A 15,177-nucleotide genomic window follows, 5' to 3' on the forward strand; every position below is an offset into this window, starting at 1 on the left:
AAGATAAAATAAGACAACTGGAAGACAAATGTCACTAGGCAATAGATGTGTTCAAGTATTTGGGTTGATCTCTTACCTCTTGTTTTTTTGTTTTTTTTTTTTTTTAAATTCATGAGAGACACACACACACAGAGGCAGAGACACAGGCAGAGGGAGAAGCAGGGTCCATGCAGGGAGCCCGACGCGGACTCGATCCCAGGTCTCCAGGATCATGCCCTGGGCTGAAGGGAGCACTAAACTGCTGAGCCACCTGGGCTGCCCACCTCTTGGGTTTTTAATTTGGTTCTTGACTTTTCTTAATTTAAAAGGCAAAATAACTATATCACCTTGACAGGTGAACCACTCATCTGGCTACATCTTGAGAAAACTTCTCAACTCTGGCCTACAGGATTGCAGGAGTAGTCGTCTAAAACATTTATTTGACTATATTCCTTCTATACTTTAACCTAAAACCAGCTGCCTAAAAAGCTGAACTTTTTTTTATATGATCAAACAAAGTAAGCTCGTTTACCTTCAAAGAGTGATTAATTCCTGATGCAAAATTCAAACCACATGTAACTATGTTATTGCTTTTAGTAAATGGGCACAGAAGAGAAACCACCAGGGACAGGGCCCTTGCTTACTTTCATGGGCCCTTGTTAGAAATTCCTGGAAAACTTTCATATTATACCCAGGCTCTTAGACATCATCTACCATCCTCTTAGAACTTTCTGATGGATTATATCATGCCAGTACTGTTGGGCACTTCAGAGACTATGGGGCATCACTGACAGTAAATTCACATCAAGGTGAATTGATCCTGCTCCACAACTTAATAGCTGATTGTTCTTGTTAAGCTACTTAGTCTTTCTGATTTTTCACTTCCTCATCTGTAAAATGAGTACAATATTTGGAAAAATATAACTGAAAAGCACCTATCACAGCTCCTAACACATTATTAGGTGACAATAAAGGTATCATTATTATTGTTACTAGTATTCTGAAAAAAAAAAAGCAGCCAAAAACAAACAAATAAACAAACAGACACAACAACGAACAATGGAAACTATTCCTCCTCCCTGGCTTTCTTTCCTCTGATTTAAAAATGCACATGTCAAAAAAAAAATGCACATGTCTGCTCAGTCCTAGAGAAATCTTGGTTCGACTACAATCTGCCTTCAAACTACCATTTTATCTCCTCCCTGCCTTTTAACACCATTTCCTTACCATTTGCTATCTTGTTAACACTTCAAAATGTAGCTCTTCTGAAACTGCATCTTCACTCTGTTGAAACTTCAAGATCCTCAGTGACTCAGTGTCACTCTGTGCAGCATTAGGCAATTTTAAGAAAACCTTGAGATTTCCCCTCCCTTGACACACACTACTTTCTTGTCCTTTTATTCCTCTGTTTCTTCTTCCTTCTTCATTCCATTTGTCCCACCTCAGCTCTATCCCATAAGTGGTTATAGTCCCAGGAGCTGTCCTCTGGGCTTTGCTCCACATAATCACTCCCACTGCGTAATCTTATCTACAAATATCCTTATGTAGATGCCTCTTAAATCTTTCCTTTTAGATCAGATCATTCCCCACATTACAATTGCAGAACTGTTTAGCTTCTATTTGAACGTCTAATAGGCATCTCAGACTCAAAGTGCTGAAGATCACCATCTTCCTCAAATGTAATTTCCTATGCGAGTTTTAAACCTTTAAATCATCTTTGATTCCTCCTTATCTCTCCACATCACATTAGACATGAAGTCCTCTCCATTTTTCCTTTCTTATGTAACTCAATGTGTCAATTATTCTTCCTTTTTTTTTTTTAAAGTAGGCTCGATGCTCAGTGTGGAGACCAATGTGGGGTTTGAACACATGACTGTGAGATGGAGACCTGAACTGAGATCAAAAGTAGGCCTCTTAACTGCCTGAGCTACCCAGATGCCCCTCAATGTGTCAATTCTTTGTCATTCCCTTCACCGCCATTACTATCAATTATCATTGCATTTTTGGATTCTTATAACTTTCTTAATTTCAGTTTTTTTCCAATCTCAATCTGTCCTGCATACTGCTCTCAAATTATTATTCTTTTAAAAACTGCTTTCATTAAGCATATCAAATAACTTCTCACCTCAAAAACATATATGATACCCTAAATTGTATAGAATAGATGACCTATATTGGTATTCCAGGTTGGAATTTCTAAAATTGTATTTAATTTTCCTTTCTAGGGGCACCCGGGTAGCTCAGTGATTGAGCATTTGCCTCTGGCTCAGGTTGTGATCCCAGGGTCCTGGGATGGAGTCCCACATCAGGCTCACCACAAAGAGTCTGCTTCTCCCTCTGCTTATGTTTTTGCCTCTCTCTCTGTGTCTATCATGAATAAATAAATAAAATCTAAAAAAAAATAATTTGCCCTTCTAGACTTGTCTACAAACAAATTCTTAACATTAGTGTTTATTAAAATAAAAACAGCCTACTTATAATTCCTAAAAGCTTTAACATAAATCCAACATTATGTATCTGGACTCCAGCATGTCCACCTGTCCTTCCCTGCCTCTCCCACTTAAAAAAAAAAAAAAAAAAAAAAAAAAAAAAGAGCCAAACTAATTCCATGATTTTTTCCTGGCATATCAACTCTTACTTCAATGTCAATCCAGTCATTTGCTAAGGTTCTCTGTCCAACTCCAGGAGTGCAGCATATGACCCATGATTGTTTATGTGCCAAATGCTCCTTGGCCACACTAATTGTTTCAGGATGGGTATATGACCTCTGTATATACAATTAGAATGAATCCTAAGACCTATGAGGCTGTTCCTGAGAAAAGAGTCAGGATAGGATTGACTAGACTGCAGTAACAAATATCAAATCTCAGGGGCTTAACTCAGTAAGGTTTATTTCATCTAAGACATGAATGCTCATGTGGAGAGGAAGGCACTTTTTTTGGGCAGCTCTCTAAGTGGTTAACTCAGTGATCTAGCATTTTGTACACTGCCATTTTAAGCAAATGATGGAAAATGCAAAAGGAGAGGAGAACATGGTTAGTTATGGATTTTGTATGGCTAGGTTTGCTTTATTTCCAGTGGCCTAAACTCAATCATATGGCTTTAGCTGAGCTCCAAAAGAAGTGGGAAATATAGTCTTCTCTATAGTCTAGGAAGAAGAAAATTAATTAAGATTTAATAAACATATACAGGATCCCTGGGTGATTCAGCGGTTTGGTGCCTGCCTTTGGCCCAGGGCATTATCCTGGAGTCCCGGGATCAAGTCCCACGTCGGGCTCCCTGCATGGAGCCTGCTTCTCCCTCTGCCTGTGTCTCTACCTCTCTCTCTGTGTGTCTATCACGAATAAATAAATAAAATCTTTAAAAATAATAATAATAAACATATAGGACTCTTTCTGCCATGTGAGGGAGGGTATGGGAAAAAATAAAATAATAGAGTCACTTAAATATGCATAAAATGTCACGATTAATTTTTCTTTCCATAAAAAGATTAATGTAAGATTTTCCAAAATGTATAACACACCTAGAAATATACCAAAATGTAAATACACTTATTCGCAGACATGCCTATACCTACCCAGAGCACCCAGTGCTTCAATTCCTAGGAATGTAAAATTCTCTGAGATGGAATTCTGGCCCTATTTCTTTACTTTTTCCTTTCATGCACACTCAGTAATCTGCCTTACTGTGGACTGTCTATAGAAGGGAGGTGCCCAAGGTAGAAGTACGGAGGAAAAACGGGAAAATGAAAAAAAGTGAGAGAGGGAATAGAGGGGCACATCTAGAGAGAAAGAGGCGAGAGGCCGAGAGAGAAAAAGGAGGTAGATTATCTAAAAACAAATAGCATTTCCTTAATTCTGCATTTCTTGCAAATAAGCTGTGGCTTCATACATATCAAGAAGTGTGACTGGTCCTCCTTTGTGTAAAATAATAGAAAAATATATATTGGCCTCTGTCCTCAATTCCTGCCACAGATCTCCTAAATCCCTTGAACTCCCTGGGTGACAGGAATGTCTTATGTTTTAATGAGGTGACTCTTGGTGGGATTTTGGATGGGATCTGGTTACCAGAAAGACCAGACCATGATCAGAAGCTTAGAACTTTTAGCCCCATCCCCCATCATCCAGAGATGGGAAAGTGGCTGGAAATGGAGTTAATGATAGATCAGGCCTCCATGAGGCAAGTACATTTGGGGAGCTTCCATAAAAACATCTGCATTCAGGGTAGGTGGTATATCCTAACTCCATGGAGACAGATGCTGCTGCATTCAGGACCCTTCCAGACCACATCCTATGTGCCTCTAATCTGGCTGTTAATCTGTATCCTTTATGATATTCTTTACTATATAATAATTATATAATTATTTATTATTATATAATAAACTGTAAAATGTTTTTCTTTAAGTTCTGTGGGCTGTTCTGGGAATGATTGAGTTCAAGGAAAAAAGTCATAGGAACCTCTGATTCATAGCCAAGTTGGATAGATGTGGGTAATCTAGGGCCTACTATGTGTGGTTGGTGCTTGAAGTTGGGGGGGGGGCAGTCTTGTAGGACTGAATCCTTAACCTGTAGGTCCTGCACTAATTCAAGTTAGCATCAGAATTGAATCGAATTGTAGCACGCCCAGCTGTTGTCTCAGAAGCACTGCTTGGGGGAAAAGTACTCATACATTTGGTGACCAGAGTGTCAAAAGTGAAGTGTTCTGTTTGAGGAGTAAAGGAGAGACACACACAGGAAGAGTATAGTTTTCCCCTCCACACTACAGAAATAGACTTTCCATGTTTGTGAAATAATTTGAATGACTCTAAGACACATGCCTGATAGAAGTATAATCTCTCTCTTTGGTTCTTTTTATGGCATCCCGTCCTCCTCAGTGTCTATAATTGCCGGCCACAGTGCCTTCTCTTTGGTTTAGTCTCTTGAAAAAAGTAACGTGTATCTGAGTTAATATTTTTTGAAATATTTATCATTTTGCATACATGCCCTTGTATAGACTGCTCTCCCCAGTTTTTCCAGAGGCATCTATTTGGCTAACAGAAGTTTAGAGCTGTTCTGGCAGGAATGCAAAGAGAATAGAAACATTAATTTTCAGCTTATGTACTATAGGATTTATGTAAAAGACACTTGGTGAAGCAGGACTTTTTGAAAAGAGAATTTTCTAAATTCATTTAGCTCTCAAGTGATAGAATTTCTTCTGTAGGCAGAAATGATACCTTCAACTGTGCTGTCTAGGTCATGAACATGATAGTCTATAGATGGAGAAGGTTATTTATTCATATGTTAAACAACTTAGTGTCCTCTTTGCAGTGGGCATCATTCTGAGTGTTAGGAATACAATACAATAGGCCATCTTTGTTCACATACAATGGTGTGCTGGTAAATGTTTATTAACTGGCTCTTTGGAGAAAAAGGCTCTGTTTTATAGTACTTGCTAACTTCATGCTGTAAATTCACCCACGAGGGCTGATTTCAAGTTACCCACATAATATCATTAAATACAGAGCTGGAAAGGGATGGGCAGTTGTTGACTCTCTTGAGTTGGTACAAGCTGACTGTAGTACACTGATGAGTACACTGATGAGTATGTTTGAGATAAAATTCTGTGTGTTTGTGTGTGTGTGTGTGAGAGAGAGATAGAGGCAGAGAAAACAAATAAGACCCTAAGCACTTTAAACAGATGGACAATTCCCTAAAGGTATTGTTGAATTTGTTACCAGGTGTAGCATTCTGAGTGTGTTACCACTGGCACCTTTGGTTTGCTTAATACTTTCCTGTAGCCATCTTGAAATTCTGAAATGTTTGATGAGGAAGACACATTTTCGCTTTGTGCTAAGCCTTGCAAATTGCATAGCTTTTCCTTTTCATTACAATGTTTTAAGTTTAATTATAGACTAACCTAATATTTATGTGTTTTTTCTATTATCTAGAGGATGGAGTCATGAAGAAATTGAGATGCCTTATGGAGATATAAAGAAATATTTTCTCAGTCCACTCTGAGAAGCGATTTCACCTTGTCACAAGTGCACAAAAGTTATTGTCCATTAACAACTCATCCTACTGTTGGATCTCAAGGTTCTTCACCTACTCTAGTTCTTGACCTCCATCTCCATTACAAAGCAACAGCATATCTGTGTACTCCCTCCCTGGACCTCATCATGAGATCTCAGAATCTATACTGAATCTTAAGCTACAACTGTCTTATGCATGAGCCTCACCCAACTCCCTGCATGTATGGAACTTGCTATTCACCTGGGACCTCCAATCATCGGGCTTGCATCATCAGCTCACTCTGACATGACCTGTCAACACTAGAGTGGCCTCCATGGTAAGTTGCCTCCAACTCCCACTAGACTGCCAAGTCTCAATGCTCACAGTCAAATAGGAGATCAAGCCTGGCTTGTGTTGCTAGCTCATTAAAAATTTTTTTCTTCTTGATGCTGAAAGATAAAGGGATTCCAGAAGAGATAGGACAGATTTTATTCATTTTTATATTTCTAACACCTAGCATTGTGTCCAGCTCAGAGCAGAAGCTAATAAATTGTTTAATTTATGCAATTCAACTGAACAATATTCTCTCAAGCCCTCAATCCTAACCTCTCACCTTTACCATCATCAGATAACCTTCCTCTAACTTCAGGGAGGAAATCAGTCATGAGACAAGATACACAGATGTCCACTCATCTTTTAGGAGCTGGGCTTCCTCAAAGCTCCCTCCATGGCCCTCTGTTCATTCTTCCTCAACCTGCTCCTCCCCCTATCATGTCTGTTCCCTATTCATCACAATGCAATTGTGACAAGTCTTATCTCAGGATTTCCAAGGCCTCCAAAATGTGGCTTTATGCTCCTTATTCAACCTTATTTCTCTGCTGTCCATGCTGGTCAGGCCACTTTCTCACAAACTGTTGCCACTTGCACATGCTCCTGGGCCCTGGGATGCCTTTCCCCTCCAGAACCCCTCTTTTACACTCTATTCTTCATAGCACCAGCATGAGGCCAATCTTGCTAGAGAAAGATTTAGAGGAACTTACTATAATACAGAAAGTATCTCTTTTCTAAATTTCATTACACCTTCTCAGTCCTTATTTTTTAGGCACTTAGGGATAGCGAACTGAAAAAAAAAAACCACAAAAATTCCAATTCCCTCTTTATTCTCTGTCCTCTGCATCTTTCTTTGAATTCTGATCTCTACCCTTCAAAAATACACACACACACACACACAGAGAAAGAGAGAGAGAAAAGCATACACACACACACACACACACACACACACACACAGAATATAACAATTTCCTCAGGTGTAAGCCCTGGGGAAGATAGGATTACTTAGAATTGTGGGAAGTCAAGACCCACAAGTTCCCCTGCTTTCCCCAGGTTTAACTTAACTGCTGTTGAGCTATTTTTATATCTATAAGAAATGAGTAATAGAGTAAGGGATGAGTCAATATTAGAAGCTTAAAGAAAGTAATGGAGAACTGGAATTATGACATTCTGGGAAAGTGATTCTAATATTCCATAAATTTATACCATAGTGACTAGTAGGGAAGAAATGGTTAAATCTTTGGAGTTTGGGAATGCCTGGGTGGCTCAGCGTTTGGACATCTGCTTTCTGCTCTTTGCGTGATCCTGGTTCCAGGGATAGAGTCCTGCATCGGGCTCCCTGTGGGGAGCCTGCTTCTCCCTCTGCCTGTCTCTGTCTCTCTCTCTGTGTGTCTCTCATGAATAAATAAAATCTCTTAAAAAAAAATCCTTGGAGCTTGCAGGAAAGAATTTTACCAGCTTTGCCAGCTATGAAAATTGCTAGTGATTTATCACACTTCAGCCGAGTTGAGGTAACACTTTCCTTTCTGAATTTCCATAAATGTAGGGAACCATGTTTTAGAGAGTAAAAACATAAACATTTCTGGCTAAGCCAGAGAAAGAACATGAGTTGTATCTGATATTGTTTATTGAGGGACCACTCTACTTTTTTTGATAAAGTTGAAAATGGGACATGGGGCAGTGTTCTCTCTACAGGAAGTATCTGGCCATCCATGGTGGCTAATTTTATGTGTCAACGTGGCTAGGCCATGCTACCCAGAAATTTAGTCAAATATTATTCTAGATGTTTCTGTGAAAGTATTTTTTAGATGACATTAAGATTTAAATCAGCAGACTGAGTAAAGTCGATTACCAGTACTCTGCAATGTGGGTGGATCTCTTCCAAGCAGTTGAAAGCCTTAATGGAAAAAGACTGACCTCTCCTGAATTCTGACAACATATTGCCTTCAGACTTGAACTGCAGCATTAACTGTTCCCTGTGTCTCTAGCTTGTCAGGCTACCCTGCAGCTTTTGGACTTGCCAGCCTCCATAGTTGCATGAGCCAATTCCTTAAAATAAAATTTTCTCTTTCTATACATATGTGTATATTCTGTTGGTTCTGATTCTCTGGAGAATTCTGACTAAGACTTTATCCTACATTAACTTGGAAACTTCTCTGGAGAGTGAGTTCACAATGTCTCCACACTGACTCTCCTCTATTCTATTTTTAGAGGCAGACCATTCTAATACCTTTATTTTTCTTGGAGAAAAAGAATAGGCATTATCTACAGATGAGGCGAAAGAATAAATGAAGCCAAATACAGATGTTTCATAAATGTTGATAGATGTAGTACAATATGTAATTTCTTCATGTGAACTAATCTTAATACACCAAAAAATGAAAAAATCAAAGGGAAGTAGAAGATAAGAGGAGAAAAGGAGATCAAGAATGAGAAGGAGGAGAAAAAGAAATGAAATTATTAAAATGAACAATAGATCTTAAAAAAAACTAAAACAAAAAACAGCATCCGTCCAGGATGAATCAATATGTTGGCCGAGCCCTTTTCTAGTAAAATGATATTTAGTTGTAAGAAAAGCAACCACAAAGGGTTTTTTTTTCTTCTCTCTCTGTCTTAAACATTTTTTTTTAAATTTATGATTCGTACAATGTCTACTTCAAAGTCTCATTTAAAATTTCTATAGTGAATCATCCTCATTGCATATTTTCTGAGTAATAGTAGTGAATCACTCTTTTAAAATGTTTTAAGTACTTAATGTTCCTTAGCATTCAACACTTAATATATTTGCCAAATGTACTATATATGAATGCTGCTAAACAGCATTGTAAAATCATCATTTTCCATAGAATTGAGTTAGTATTGAAATGAGATATGAAGGGACAGTGTCTTGTTTCTGACATTCCAGAAAATATATTAATTGTTGACAAGATCATGAAGCAGAATAACAGTATAAATATAAAAACGCTGGCACTTGAAGTCAAAAGATCTAGATCCTAGTCCCAGCTCTCACTACCAGGGTCATCTTAGGCAAAACTATTTGATATCTCTATGCTTCAGTCCCAGCTTTATCAGTAATATCTGAACATTATTATGAGTATTATGAGAGAGATTATTTAATGCGAGAGTGTTTAGGACAGAGAGGGATTCATCTACACCAATGCAGTTTAAGGAGGTGTGGAATCACTAATGTTATATACAGTATGGTAGAAGAAGGTGAGAGTCAAGAGGACATTCAAGGATCTTACCTTGAAGTTCTGGGCTAGGAACAGTGTGACACAAAGAGCTAAGGGACCTTCTGCACTAACAAGAAAGGCTATAATTGGGCCAGCGTTGGGTTTTTCTCTCTCCTGGGCCAGGGGAAGAGTGAGGGAAGTATGGCCATACAAGGTTGCAGAAAAGAAGTAGAAGTGGCTGCTGGATGAGGCCGCATGGTCTGGGGATCCATGCTCTCTCTGATGGCAGGTGGCAGAAATAATCCTTTCAGCCGAGGAGACCTCTGGCAGGCAGCATCAGAATGTCCAGAGAGCTTGCTTCTAAGGGACTCTAAAATATTCCAGGAATGTTTCCTTGGAAAGGTTAGTCTTTGATATTCAGAAACCCATGTGTGGATAAAAACCTCACCTCCCTGAATTACGGAAAGGATCATATCCACAAGGGACTGAGAGTAGGGCTTGGTACCTAGCAGACCTTCATTAAATGGTAGTTGTCATTGTGTTTACCGTTACCATTGTTGTTAATGTTAAATGGGAGAAGGAGGTGAGGGAAATTAAAGTCCATGGCAAAGGAGGGCCCTCTGTAGATGATTTCTAAATTATTCTAGAAAGGATTAAAAAAACATTTGGTTTTTTGCTGAATGAGCAGAACATAATCATAAAACTGATAGAGCTCAGAGGATTCATCTGAGTATCTGACTTACAATTGGAGATGGGGCAGGGAAGCTTCTAGATGAAGACCATTTAGAGCTGCCTGGGGTAGGCACTAATCACTCCTCAAATCACTCCATGTTCACCCAGGGTGAGAGCCCCAGGATGGCGTGTGTGCACATGTGAACAAGTAGGTGATTATGTTAGCGCATTTAATCCCCGTGTCCCTATTCGTTAATGTGAGTAGGAATACTGGGAGGGGGACCTGATACACTCCTCTAAAGTCCAGGCACTTTATCTGTTTTACTTATTTAATATTCATAACCACCTAATAAAGCTTGTATCCTTCCTTCCATTTGATATATTGAAAGATGGGAGTGCAGAGAGCTCCAGTGATTTTTCCCAGCAGGTACGGAAACTGGGATTGAAACCCAGGGCAGTGCGACCTCCAAACCCTGCATCTGTGTGGTCTTCTTGTGCTCTCTTCCCTTGACCACATTATTCCCTAAGCTCTCCTCTGTTTAGCATCAAAGTTCATTTTACATGGCACTTGGCAGGAAAACTGTCCTCTTGTGAACAGTGACCTGAGCTTTTTGAAGTGGTTTCCTCGTGAGTGTTTACCATCACTGAGCCGCTTGTTTCTCAGAGTGCTGGTGGGTATTGGTGATGGCACATAAGGAAGCAGCCTGCACTTTCTTTGGCCACAAACCACTTGTGCCCCTAAACAGAAGAAGGAACAAAGGAAAATCAAGCATGCAGTAATGGTACAAGTGTTACACGGCAAAAACCATAATTTCTTGCTTTACCTCCTTGGTGGATACTGTCTTAAAACATACGCTTTCCTTTTGCTATTTTCTTTACAGAGAGCACACCTTATACGTCTATTAACATTAAGTATCTTTTCTCTGCTTTAAATTGGATATTTTTTCTTCATTTAAAATAACGTATGTAAAATTAATGATGCTAAGATATTTACCGGAGTGCTGATCATTTCTTCAACTCTGGGCAGCCCAGGTGGCTCAGCGGTTTAGCGCCGCCTTCAGCCCAGGGCCTGATCCTGGAGACCCGGAATCGAGTCCCGCTTCGGGCTCCCTGCATGGAGCCTGCTTCTCCTCTGCCTGTGTCTCTCATGAATAAATAAATAAAACTTAAAAAAATTTTTTTTTCAATTCTGTGATACAAAAATGCAACTAAGCAGGAAAAAAAGAGAAATAGGTTCTAGTTAAATTGACAAGATTTATGTCCTTTTCAAAAATGAAGGAAGTTAAATTTGGATCTTCATAGTATTGCTTTCACTAATTCTAGTTTCAACATTACAGAATTAGTTGGGAAGCAAGCGTCTTTTCAGCCTTCTGTCACTCCAAATATATTCATTTTTAATTAGAAATTTTCCCGGTTAACTAAAATTGGGTCATATCAAACCTTCTAAAATATGACACTTAAAGTTTAGCTTTTGCCATCCCGATAACACGTATGACATTATGAAGAATACTTCTTATCATAGATGTCAATAGTTTTATTCAGAAAAAAACTCCCACATTTACTGTAGTTCCCAGTGGTTCTTCTACATGTTCATAAAATAATTACTCTTTGAGAGAGATGTTCAAAGCATGTATGAGTCGTTTTCCAGGCAATCACCCACTCCATTCTCTGATGGTTAGGATTTAGTATTTCACAAGTAAAAACATCACTTTTTCTTATTGTTACAAAACCTGGATTTTGAATGTAGAGAAGGCTCAAAGCAGCAGAGTATTGTTGGTAAGAGGTGAGATGCTAGAAACCATTCTGCCGCCTTTCATTTCTGCGACTTCCCACCACTTTTGTTCACTGATGTTGTATATGCTATAGGTGTCCGCCTTCACAACTTTCCACTTGCGTGGAATTCCATCTGTTTAATCAAATCGAAACAAACTGTAGTGTCAAGGTCCTTGTACCTTAAAAGATTTCCTTCCTATTATCTTGTTAACCCATTGCATCATTCAGAAGAATAAATACCCCAGCTCAGCACACAGGAAATGTAACCAGAAAAAAAAAGGAAATAGAGAATATTAAGATACATACATGTATGTGTCACACACACACATGCACATGTACAAAATATATGGTCTATGTAACAGACAAGTCAATGATTTGTTAAACACATATAATGATATTTGCCTAGTGTATTTAAAATGATAAACCCTGATAATTAAAATTTGGATTTTTTTTCTCATTTTTTTCAAGGAAAGTAATACATTATTATATGATCCTGAATTTGTGGTAGAACTGTGTAGCAGGAAAAAGATATAGCTGGATTCCAAATTCACTCGCAGTGTCTTTACACGTGCAAAGGACATGTAGCTTCTTCATTTCTCTATGGCTGACTTCATTCCCCTATGAGCCTCTATCCTGCTGGATGGAGCAGACATTTAAAGGCACCAACAAATGATTGATGATTTAAACAGTATCTTTTTGGTCTAAATTCCAATCTATTCAAATATGATGTGATCCCATCAATCAGAACTAGTTTAAATGTTTTGTTCTGGGCGATCCCGTTTTTCAGTCAATTCTCAGGCTCTTAGAATGCCCCCCCACCCCCGCCCTTTTGGGTAGCAGCTGGGTGTATGAGGAGCTTTCCCCGTGCTCTTTGTGATATCCCTGGCCACCATGCACTGGCTGCCGTCCTCTGAAATCTGACTGCCTTGCCTCTTCCCCTGGGCTTCTTGCTGGTGGCTGCTCCTGAATTCTGAGGCTGGCGTGATGGGTCTGTGCTTTCTCAGGTCAGCCTGAGACCAAGATTTCTCTCTGGTGACTTGGCCTTTGAAGGTTGGCTGCAACCTGGCTTCAAAGCCATTTTGCTTGGCCTGGAGATTTCTGCCAAGTTGGACAGCCAACACCATCTGCTTTCTTCTGCAGCTCTCCTCCTGCCAGCAGAAACTTCAGAACTCACTGTGTTGTCTGAGGGCCAAGGGTGCTCAAGAGGGCCATCTCATACACTCTCTAAATGTGGGGTAGCCCAGCATGCACTGCAAACCAGTGCTCTCCCACCAGGACATATAGGAGTAGAGCTGCTCTGCTTCTCTAGCAGATCTGTCCCTGTTGGGGATTCAGCCAAGAGGAAGAGGCCAGGACTCCTTTTGTCACCTGCCTCTTTCCCCACATGTACGTATTCACAAGTTCTTCCCACACTCCTGTTCCAGCTGTCTAATCCTCCCTCCTTACACCAAACTTCAAGATCAAGTCTCTGGATCAGGTTCTTCCCATGTTAATAGGAAAATAAGGTGTTAGAAAAAGCGTTTTATTTTTCAAAAAAATTTGAAAAAAGAAAAACCTTATTTTGGCTTTCAGAAGGCAAGTCGTGAATCTTTCTTTGCACTCCTGCCACAAAAAGTTCAAATACACAACCTTCCCTCCATCTCCAGCTTCTCCTTTGCCCCTGGCCTTTTCTGCAGGTTCCAAATAGGAAAGCCCAGTAATATATGTCCAAAAGATTTATTCTTGTTCCATGTGCAAAAAGAGCTGCAATTTCAAGGGTTTCTAGATTAATAAACCCATAAAGGAATATTTTACTCTGAATGCTAGCAAGCCTTGATATTCGAGAGATCTTTATTTATGGCTAGACTTAGTTTAGCATTAATGTGGCATCAGCAGGAGAAGGCTTTTGAAAATTTTACGTCTGACAGACTTGTTATTTAATATAATTATTTCCTCTATCATTTCATGTATGGGCATCCTTAAATAGCTGAATGACCCTCTCTTTGTTAATAAAATATGTGTTAAAGTTCATTTAATCAAGACTTCAAAATAATTCAATATTCTACACTGTATTTGGAAGATGACCTCAGACTTTATCACTGAAATAAGATTTTGAATTCATTTTATTAAATCTAGTATGAGGCTTTAGGTAAGTACCTAAGACTCTGTACATGATTTACTTGCTAGAAAAAAACCCAACAAACTGTCAAGACAAAACTGTCATTTGATTATCTCTACTACTCTTGAACTTAGGAATTTTTAAAAGAGTTCCATGAATTCCCTGAAATTATATGCAATATTTTGTACTTACATTTTCACAGGAGAAAAATCATAACTTATCAATTCACCTAACCAGGGATTCTGATTCCCAAACAAGGTTAAATTTTCTTCTGTGCTGTATACCCAATAATAGTGAGTGGCCAATCAATTATTTGAGAGATATAGAATATAAATAATAAGTTGCACTTTACAGTGAAATAAGTAGGTTGAAAGGTTCTTACTATGAATAAAATATTAGTTTGTTAAAGGTAAATAATTGTGTAGCTTTATAAGCTTTCCTTCATAAAAGATGTAAAATCAAATGAACTGATTCTCATTTTCCTGAGCCCCTTCTGGCTGACTGAACAAGAGTGTAAGCTCCTTAGCACAATACAAAATGCCATTTACAACCAACTCAGGTCAGCACTTCCAGATTTAACTTATCACATTGCCCTCACTCTCTATTTTGGCCAAACCCAGTTACTCACTTTCCTCTGAATCTCTCATGCATTTTCAAGCCTCTCTGTTCAAATTCTTTGTCTGGCGAATTCCTACCTATTTCTCAATGTCTCTTCTCCCTTCCTATGTATAGTCACCATCATAGCACTCTGCACATCTTCCTGCTGTAATAGCATGCTGGATTGCAATTGTTATTTCCCTGCCCTTACCCACTATTAACAGGACTAACAGGATGATTATATTCATCCCATGTCTCTAGAACTAAGCACGGTGCCTGGCTGAGAGGAGAAACTCAATGTATGCTGGTTTGAATTAATAATTAGGGGATCCAAGAGAGTTAACAAAGGACTCTAGGACAATGGGAGGAAGCTCAGCTTTTAGACAAAGAGATAGGAATTCCCCATATTCTCATGAAAATGTCTAGAACGATATGTTATTGTTCCAATGAAGGTATTCAGGTATCAGCTTGCAAGCTATGGCAGCCCAGGCCTTATGCCAGAGCAGAGCACCCTTCTGCATGGAGGCCCGGATTGCGTCAGGACTCCCCAAGGCCTCCTGTCCACCCT

This window comes from Canis lupus, chromosome 19, assembly GCF_003254725.2.
Source record: "Canis lupus dingo isolate Sandy chromosome 19, ASM325472v2, whole genome shotgun sequence".
NCBI lineage: Eukaryota > Metazoa > Chordata > Mammalia > Carnivora > Canidae > Canis > Canis lupus.